General features: G+C 44.9%; 1 non-coding gene across 1 annotated transcript; it reads right to left on the bottom strand.

Annotated features, from left to right (window-relative positions):
- Positions 1–6,100: 6,100 nt before the first annotated feature.
- TRNAH-GUG (transfer RNA histidin (anticodon GUG)) lies at positions 6,101–6,172 on the bottom strand. Its single transcript has one exon. It is a non-coding gene; the product is annotated as a tRNA-His (tRNA).
- Between the last annotated feature and the right edge of the window lie 3,894 nt (positions 6,173–10,066).

Here is a 10,066-nt window from a genome sequence, read left to right as displayed (position 1 = left end):
GAAAATGGGATGACATATGATCAACTTTGTGTGGACTGTCAGGATTTAAGAACGGTTGCTTCATACCAAAAAAAACCATAGCGCCAAGATGTCCTCCTCAATGTCCCTATGAGCGTTATAGTGTTAACAAAGCATACAGCCAGGCATCAACACTCTGTTAGACAGGTTCACAGTCACGCACAGGTAGGTGAGCAGATAGATAAGCAGGCACACGGGCAAAAAGATGGATGGACAGATGAATGGATCAATGGATGGACGGACCTCTCTGTTAAACATGAGTCAAATGTAGGGATGGGCGTAACCAGTGTAACTCACTGCAGTGTAATTACGCGAAATTACAGCAACATCATGCGAGGTTGTACAGAATTACACAAGGCTATTTTCCTGGTGCAAAATACACACTCAGATCCGAAAGGAACCTGATATACACTTTGCACAAGAAAATCGCTCTAAATGCAACAGAACTGGCACAACAGCCGCTGCTCGCGCTCTTTTCCTCCGCTCTTGGGTAGATGTCTTTCCCCACATTACTCCAAATTCCACAAAGGAGCGTAATTGTGTAATTCACGATTCGACCAAGACTAATAAACTTGGCTTAAGTTTTAAAACTTTCCCTCTAGCTGCCCGGTGATCCGTCGGGTGCGGGATGATGAAGCCAAACGCTGATTGGGTGAGTGCGCCTCTCAGTGTCCTTCTCCGTCGCCTCTTTCTTTCAGACCCTTGGGAGCTCAGTCTTACTTTCTATACAAATATTTATTTTTAGACCTTTTTTCTTCGCGGCCTGAATTGCTGCAAAAACTGATATTTGACTAGCAGGATCCCTTTCAACATTGAAAGCTACTCCGCGTCAGTACAGGAGCCTTGGCGCTGCAGGTACAGGAGACACAGACATCCATCCCTCTTGCTGACCGGGTCCCGTGAAACCAAACTGTAGCTCATACTTTTCACATCAGGACCGCCACAAACGTAAAAGTGCAGAAAGGTGAAATAAATAATAACATTGTTAACGCGTTCTTCAAAGACATTTAATTTCACCGTTGAAATTAGGTTCAAGCTCTTAACTCATGTAAATATTAAGAAGTGAGAATAAAAATGCTGCCCAACTGCCGTGACTCAGATTCGAACCAAGGTTGCTGCGGCCACGACGCAGAGTACTAACCACTATACGATCACGGCGAGCTACTTGGGCTCTGAAAAGAATACCCTGGTGTGGCTCTGATAGGCTTAAAAAAGGTCAAAGTATCCGTGGAGTGGATAGATTTAGCGTTTGTTTAAAACCCATCTTTTCAAGTAAGATCAGGGTCTTTTCTTTGAGTAGCAGATCACAGCAAATATTTACCTCTCTGCTTCCAGTGACAAGACTCCCCATAAACCAAGAAGCCCAGACTTCTTAACAAGATCCACCACTCTGCCCTGCAAGTCTCAAGTGTTCTATGAGTGCTGGGGTCGGGGAAGTGAACACTGCAAAAACTTAATCCACGGCCGACCAAACTCCTCCAGGCCAGGTGGGGCTCGGAACAGGCCCCCACATATTGTTGTTTTTTTCTTTTCTGGGTGTCTCTTCAGACACATTCAGCTGCTTGGTGCATACTGCTTTAGAGTTGCATTGTGTGAAATGAAGTGGCGTAAACTTGACTAGCAAACAATGGAGTGGTGATGAATGGAGGGTCATAGAAGGGAGTAGATTGAAGTGCAAAGAGTAGAGTGACGTAATGTGTCATAGAATACAGTGGAATATAATGAAGTGGTGTGCCTTGGCATGGCGTTGAATAGCATTGTGAGGAATGGAGTGGCATAGAGCAGAGTGGGGTAGAGAGGAGTGAGGTTGCATAGAATGGCATAGAGTAGCATAGAGTAAAGTAGTGTGGTGTAGAGTGGTATAGTGTGGTGTAGAGTGAAGTGGCATGGAATGGCATAGAGTCAGAGAACAGTGTGTCATGGAGAGGGATGGCAAAGAATTAGGAGGAGTGGAGTCGGACTGCATGAAGTAGAGTGTTGTGGAGTTGATTAGCATACAGTCGCGTTGCATGGAGTGACACTGTGGTGTAGAGAGGAGCAGAGAAAAAAGTGGCATAGAGTAGAAAGGCCTACAGGAGAGTAGTGTAGAGTGGCACAGCATAGAGTAGTGTGCAGTAGAGTGGCATAGAGTGGAGCGCATGTAGTGCCATTGAGTGATATTGTGTGAGATGGAGTGGAGTGGAGTACAGTGAAGTGGCATGGAATGAAGTAGTATAGAGTAGAGTGGGAGAGAGTAAAGTGGAGTGGCATAGAGTGAACTAGAGTAGAGCGTAGTGGGATAGAGTGGAGTAGCATGGAGTGGAATGGAGAGGCACAGAGTAGGGTAGAGTGCAAAAGTGTGGAATGGCATGGAGTTGAGTGGAGTGGCATAGAGTAGAGTGGCATTCTGTGGGGTGGATTAGAGTGGCATGGAGTGGCATACAGTAGAGTGGAATAGAGCTTAGTGGTGGAGAGTACAGTGGCTTAAAGTGGAGTATAGTAGCATGGAGTAGAGTAGCGTAGAGTAGAGAGGGGTGCAACGGAGTAGAGTGGCATAGAGTTGAGTGGTGTACAGTGGCGTAGAGTAGAATGGGATAAAATAAAGTGGCGTACAGTAGACTGGAGTAGAGTAGCATAGAGTGGAGAGGCATAGAGTGGAGAGACGTAAAGTAGAGTGGAATTGTATAGAGTAGAGTTCAGTTGAGTATTCTAGAGTGATGTAGAGCAGAGTGGCATAGAGTCACATAAAGTTTCATTCTATGATGTAGGGTGGCGTAGAGAGGAATGAAGGGAAGTGGCATAGAGTAGAGTGGAGTGGAGTGGAGTAGAGGGGCATAGCAGAGAGTGACAGGGTGGAGTGGCATAGAATGGAGTAGCATAAAGTGGAGTGAAGTGGCATATAGTGGAGTGGCATAGATTAGAGTGGCATAGAGTGGAGTGATAGAGTGGAACAATGTAGATTAGAGTGGAGTAGAACTGAGTAGAGTGGAGTGGTATAGAGTTGCACAGTGTAGAGTACAGTGGCACTGAGGGGAGTAGAGTATAGTCATGCAGAGGAATACAGTGTGAGAAAGTAACTAAAGTGTCAATAGAGACGGCGTTTAGGGTGAAAAATAAGCTGTATGCTTGTCATGAATGTTGGAAAGCACATTGCACATCCAAGAATGATACGAAAACACTTTTAAAATATAAAAAATAGCGTACTGTAGAAAGACGAAAAGAACACATGTACTTGGTCCATCCTCCATGGAGGAATGAACACAAGAAAGGAAGATTCAGTCTATGGGAGCTAAGCAATCGAAATATTGCAAATGTGAGTGACATAGAAAACAATTAATGGTAAGTAAGCTATGGGCGTGTGGTAAGCCCACTGAATTCTAAACAATATGTCTCACAGCACATTCACTGTGTACGCAAGACATAAAAAGGTGTGACTAAGAGAATTCTGAGATTTAGAGCTTGACAGCAATTCACAACCCAACCAAACTGAGCCCTATATAATAATTTACAACAGAGCCAAAGTACACCTTTTATACCCCCAATGGTGGAGGTAAGATATTCAGCAGACACGTGGTCTCCCAGTGCTAAAGGATTTTGGCTAGATATGAAGTGGGCGAAGTGCCCTGAAAACATTATAAAAGTAGGACACGTGCTATAAGCAGACATCACTTCCTTGGCAAGGCAGAAGAAAGGGCACTTCAGAGGGAAGAAATGAGAGGGCTGAGGAACAGACAGATAGCTCCCCTATGGGCAGAGGTGGCGGGAGCATGGAACACTCCTGACATGACTATGATGACGATGCAGATGGGCCTCTTAACTTGCGGAGTTAGGAGCACGACAAACACACCTCTCCTAGACCTCCCTGGAAGATCATACACTGGGGAGGGTTCCCCTGGGTCCCTTCCCCCCCCCCGGCTGGGCCCCATACAGCTGTAGACACACTCACACGATGCGTAGTTAGGTCTCGGTTTCTGGGCAAGTTGTTAGGCTTGCTTGTTATTTGTTGTAATAAGAGATGATGAGTACCTGACGTGCCAGAGCTGGAAATGGTGGGAACCGACCACCCTGCTCCATGGGCATACAGCGCTGAACCGGAGACCCACAGGAGGCCCACACCACAGATCACAAGCCTGCTTACAGATTTATGCAAGGAACAGCCCTCAGCGTGGTGGTAACGTAATATAATAGCAGTAATGGGTAACTGTTCAAAAGTTGTCATGGAAAGGAGATTCATACAGCTCTGCAACCTGTTACAATCCTATGAATAATATGTACCATCTGAAATACCAATAAATAAAAAAAATAAAAAATCTACTGCACAACTTAGGGTAAGGCTGGTGTTGTAGTGGTAGATCTGAGGCCCTAGGAGAGCTGGAGACCCCACTGAGCTACAGCAGCTCAGAAGTCCACTTGGGCTTCATCAGGGACCCGTTTTGTGACTTGAAAACCCATTAATGCAACAATAAAGGGGTGAAGTAAATGTCATCAACATTGCATATACTGGTGTTCTTTGCAGTTTTTTTTAATAAATAACAGCGCCTGGAAGCCCTTCTGACTGTGAAGGTTTGTTTAACAAATAGTGTTGTAACAACTTAAAGGAGGGGGAACTGTAAGACAGTTGCACAGATAGAAGGACGGATAGAAGGTTAAACAGATCGTCATAAATAAGCCACATGCACCGATGCATCTGTACAGGTTTGTAGACAGAAAGTCAGGTATGTAGCTGTTAGTAAATCATGGATGAGATATAATCAGCGTCACAGAAACCGCTGTAAATCACACGCGCCTGCTTTTGAAATAACCACGCCACAAAGACCTTGGTAGTCAGCATGTAGGCTTTAAAGTGTTAACATAAACAGAGATGGGCAGAAATAGGCAGTAAGGCAGATACCCAGATTGAAATAGAAAGGTAAATAGAAAGCACATGTAGTAATAGACGTGGACCGATAAATATATAGAGAAGCAGCTGTTGGTACGAAAATGGGATCACATATGATCAACTTTGTGTGGACTGTCAGGATTTGAAAACGGTTGCTTCATACCAAAAAAAACCATAGCGCCAAGATGTCCTCCTCAATGTCCCTATGAGCGTTATAGTGTTAACAAAGCATACAGCCAGGCATCAACACTCTGTTAGACAGGTTCACAGTCACGCACAGGTAGGTGAGCAGATAGATAAGCAGGCACACAGGCAAAAAGATAGATGGACAGATGAATGGATCAATGGATGGACGGATCTCTCTGTTAAACATGAGTCAAATGTGGGGATGGGCGTAACCAGTGTAACTCACTGCAGTGTAATTACGCGAAATTACAGCAACATTATGCGAGGTTGTACAGAATTACACAAGGCTATTTTCCTGGTGCAAAATACACGCTCAGATCCGAAAGGAACCTGATATACACTTTGCACAAGAAAATCGCTCTAAATGCAACAGAACTGGCACAACAGCCGCTGCTCGCGCTCTTTTCCTCCGCTCTTGGGTAGATGTCTTTCCCCACATTACTCCAAATTCCACAAAGGAGCGTAATTGTGTAATTCACGATTCGACCAAGACTAATAAACTTGGCTTAAGTTTTAAAACTTTCCCTCTAGCTGCCCGGTGATCCGTCGGGTGCGGGATGATGAAGCCAAACGCTGATTGGGTGAGTGCGCCTCTCAGTGTCCTTCTCCGTCGCCTCTTTCTTTCAGACCCTTGGGAGCTCAGTATTACTTTCTATACAAATATTTATTTTTAGACCTTTTTTCTTCGCGGCCTGAATTGCTGCAAAAACTGATATTTGACTAGCAGGATCCCTTTCAACATTGAAAGCTACTCCGCGTCAGTACAGGAGCCTCGGCGCTGCAGGTACAGGAGACACAGACATCCATCCCTCTTGCTGACCGGGTCCCATGAAACCAAACTGTAGCTCATACTTTTCACATCAGGACCGCCACAAACGTAAAAGCGCAGAAAGGTGAAATAAATAATAACATTGTTAACGCGTTCTTCAAAGACATTTAATTTCACCGTTGAAATTAGGTTCAAGCTCTTAACTCATGTAAATATTAAGAAGTGAGAATAAAAATGCTGCCCAACTGCCGTGACATTGCCACACGCAATGCCGTGACTCGGATTCGAACCGAGGTTGCTGCGGCCACAACGCAGAGTACTAACCACTATACAATCACGGCGAGCTACTTGGGCTCTGAAAAGACTACCCTGGTGTGGCTCTGATAGGCTTAAAAAAGGTCAAAGTGTCCGTGGAGTGGATAGATTTAGCGTTTGTTTAAAACCAATCTTTTCAAGTTAGATCAGGGTCTTTTCTTTGAGTAGCAGATCACAGCAAATATTTACCTCTCTGCTTCCAGTGACAAGACTCCCCATAAACCAAGAAGCCCAGACTTCTTAACAAGATCCACCACTCTGCCCTGCAAGTCTCAAGTGTTCTATGAGTGCTGGGGTCGGGGAAGTGAACACTGCAAAAACTTAATCCACGGCCGACCAAACTCCTCCAGGCCAGGAGGGGCTCGGAACAGGCCCCCACATATTGTTGTTTTTTTCTTTTCTGGGTGTCTCTTCAGACACATTCAGCTGCTTGGTGCATACTGCTTTAGAGTTGCATTGTGTGGAATGAAGTGGCGTAAACTTGACTAGCAAACAATGGAGTGGTGATGAATGGAGGGTCATAGAAGGGAGTAGATTGAAGTGCAAAGAGTAGAGTGACGTAATGTGTCATAGAATACAGTGGAATATAATGAAGTGGTGTGCCTTGGCATGGCGTTGAATAGCATTGTGAGGAATGGAGTGGCATAGAGCAGAGTGGGGTAGAGAGGAGTGAGGTTGCATAGAATGGCATAGAGTAGCATAGAGTAAAGTAGTGTGGTGTAGAGTGGCATAGTGTGGTGTAGAGTGAAGTGGCATGGAATGGCATAGAGTCAGAGAACAGTGTGTCATGGAGAGGGGTGGCAAAGAATTAGGAGGAGTGGAGTCGGACTGCATGAAGTAGAGTGTTGTGGAGTTGAGTAGCATACAGTGGCGTTGCATGGAGTGACACTGTGGTGTAGAGAGGAGCAGAGAAAAAAGTGGCATAGAGTAGAAAGGCCTACAGGAGAGTAGTGTAGAGTGGCACAGCATAGAGTAGTGTGCAGTAGAGTGGCATAGAGTAGAGCGCATGTAGTGCCATTGAGTGATATTGTGTGAGATGGAGTGGAGCGGAGTACAGTGAAGTGGCATTGAATGAAGTAGTATAGAGTAGAGTGGGAGAGATTAAAGTGGAGTGGCATAGAATGAACTAGAGTAGAGCGTAGTGGGATAGAGTGGAGTAGCATGGAGTGGAATGGAGAGGCACAGAGTAGGGTAGAGTGCAAAAGTGTGGAATGGCATGGAGTTGAGTGGAGTGGCATAGAGTAGAGTGGCATTCTGTGGGGTGGATTAGAGTGGCATGGAGTGGCATACAGTAGAGTGGAATAGAGCTTAGTGGTGGAGAGTACAGTGGCTTAGAGTGGAGTATAGTAGCATGGAGTAGAGTAGCGTAGAGTAGAGAGGGGTGCAACGGAGTAGAGTGGCATAGAGTTGAGTGGTGTACAGTGGCGTAGAGTAGAATGGGATAAAATAAAGTGGCGTACAGTAGACTGGAGTAGAGTAGCATAGAGTGGAGAGGCATAGAGTGGAGAGGAGTAAAGTAGAGTGGAATTGTATAGAGTAGAGTTCAGTTGAGTATTCTAGAGTGATGTAGAGCAGAGTGGCATAGAGTCACATAAAGTGGCATTCTATGAAGTAGGGTGGCGTAGAGAGGAATGAAGGGAAGTGGCATAGAGTAGAGTGGAGTGGAGTGGAGTAGAGGGGCATAGCAGAGAGTGACAGGGTGGAGTGGCATAGAATGGAGTAGCATAAAGTGGAGTGAAGTGGCGTATAGTGGAGTGGCATAGATTAGAGTGGCATAGAGTGGAGTGATAGAGTGGAACAATGTAGATTAGAGTGGAGTAGAACTGAGTAGAGTGGAGTGGTATAGAGTTGCACAGTGTAGAGTGCAGTGGCACTGAGGGGAGTAGAGTATAGTCATGCAGAGGAATACAGTGTGAGAAAGTAACTAAAGTGTCAATAGAGACGGCGTTTAGGGTGAAAAATAAGCTGTATGCTTGTCATGAATGTTGGAAAGCACATTGCACATCCAAGAATGATAAGAAAACACTTTTAAAATATAAAAAATAGCGTACTGTAGAAAGACGAAAAGAACACATGTACTTGGTCCATCCTCCATGGAGGAATGAACACAAGAAAGGAAGATTCAGTCTATGGGAGCTAAGCAATCGAAATATTGCAAATGTGAGTGACATAGAAAACAATTAATGGTAAGTAAGCTATAGGCGTGTGGTAAGCCCACTGAATTCTAAACAATATGTCTCACAGCACATTCACTGTGTACGCAAGACATAAAAAGGTGTGACTAAGAGAATTCTGAGATTTAGAGCTTGACAGCAATTCACAACCCAACAAAATTGAGCCCTATATAATAATTTACAACAGAGCCAAAGTACACCTTTTATACCCCCAATGGTGGAGGTAAGATATTCAGCAGACACGTGGTCTCCCAGTGCTAAAGGATTTTGGCTAGATATGAAGTGGGCGAAGTGCCCTGAAAACATTATAAAAGTAGGACACGTGCTATAAGCAGACATCACTTCCTTGGCAAGGCAGAAGAAAGGGCACTTCAGAGGGAAGAAATGAGAGGGCTGAGGAACAGACAGATAGCTCCCCTATGGGCAGAGGTGGCGGGAGCATGGAACACTCCTGACATGACTATGATGACGATGCAGATGGGCCTCTTAACTTGCGGAGTTAGGAGCACGACAAACCCACCTCTCCTAGACCTCCCTGGAAGATCATACACTGGGGAGGGTTCCCCTGGGTCCCTTCCCCCCCCCCGGCTGGGCCCCATACAGCTGTAGACACACTCACACGATGCGTAGTTAGGTCTCGGTTTCTGGGCAAGTTGTTTGGCTTGCTTGTTATTTGTTGTAATAAGAGATGATGAGTACCTGACGTGCCAGAGCTGGAAATGGTGGGAACCGACCACCCTGCTCCATGGGCAGACAGCACTGAACCGGAGACCCACAGGAGGCCCACACTACAGATCACAAGCCTGCTTACAGATTTATGCAAGGAACAGCCCTCAGCGTGGTGGTAACATAATATAATAGCAGTAATGGGTAACTGTTCAAAAGTTGTCATGGAAAGGAGATTCATACAGCTCTGCAACCTGTTACAATCCTGTGAATAATATGTACCATCTGAAATACCAATAAATAAAAAAAATAAAAAATCTACTGCACAACTTAGGGTAAGGCTGGTGTTGTAGTGGTAGATCTGAGGCCCTAGGAGAGCTGGAGACCCCACAGAGCTACAGCAGCTCAGAAGTCCACTTAGGCTTCATCAGGGACCCGTTTTGTGACTTGAAAACCCATTAATGCAACAATAAAGGGGTGAAGTAAATGTCATCAACATTGCATAAACTGGTGTTCTTTGCAGTTTTTTTAATAAATAACAGCGCCTGGAAGCCCTTCTGACTGTGAAGGTTTGTTTAACAAATAGTGTTGTAACAACATAAAAGAGGGGGAACTGTAAGACAGTTGCACAGATAGAAGGACGGATAGAAGGTTAAACAGATCGTCATAAATATGCCACATGCACCGATGCATCTGTACAGGTTTGTAGACAGAAAGGCAGGTATGTAGCTGTTAGTAAATCATGGATGAGATATAATCAGCGTCACAGAAACCGCTGTAAATCACACGCGCCTGCTTTAGAAAGAACCACGCCACAAAGACCTTGGTAGTCAGCATGTAGGCTTTAAAGTGTTAACATAAACAGAGATGGGCAGAAATAGGCAGTAAGGCAGATACCCAGATTGAAATAGAAAGGTAAATAGAAAGCACATGTAGTAATAGACGTGGACCTATAAGTATATAGAGAAGCAGCTGTTGGTACGAAAATGGGATCACATATGATCAACTTTGTGTGGACTGTCAGGATTTGAAAACGGTTGCTTCATACCAAAAAAAACCATAGCTCCAAGATGTCCTCCT

This window comes from Pleurodeles waltl, chromosome 12, assembly GCF_031143425.1.
Source record: "Pleurodeles waltl isolate 20211129_DDA chromosome 12, aPleWal1.hap1.20221129, whole genome shotgun sequence".
NCBI classification, from domain to species: Eukaryota; Metazoa; Chordata; class Amphibia; order Caudata; family Salamandridae; genus Pleurodeles; species Pleurodeles waltl.
Note: the sequence above shows the minus strand (reverse complement) of the source record. Positions and strands in the feature narration are given on the sequence as shown.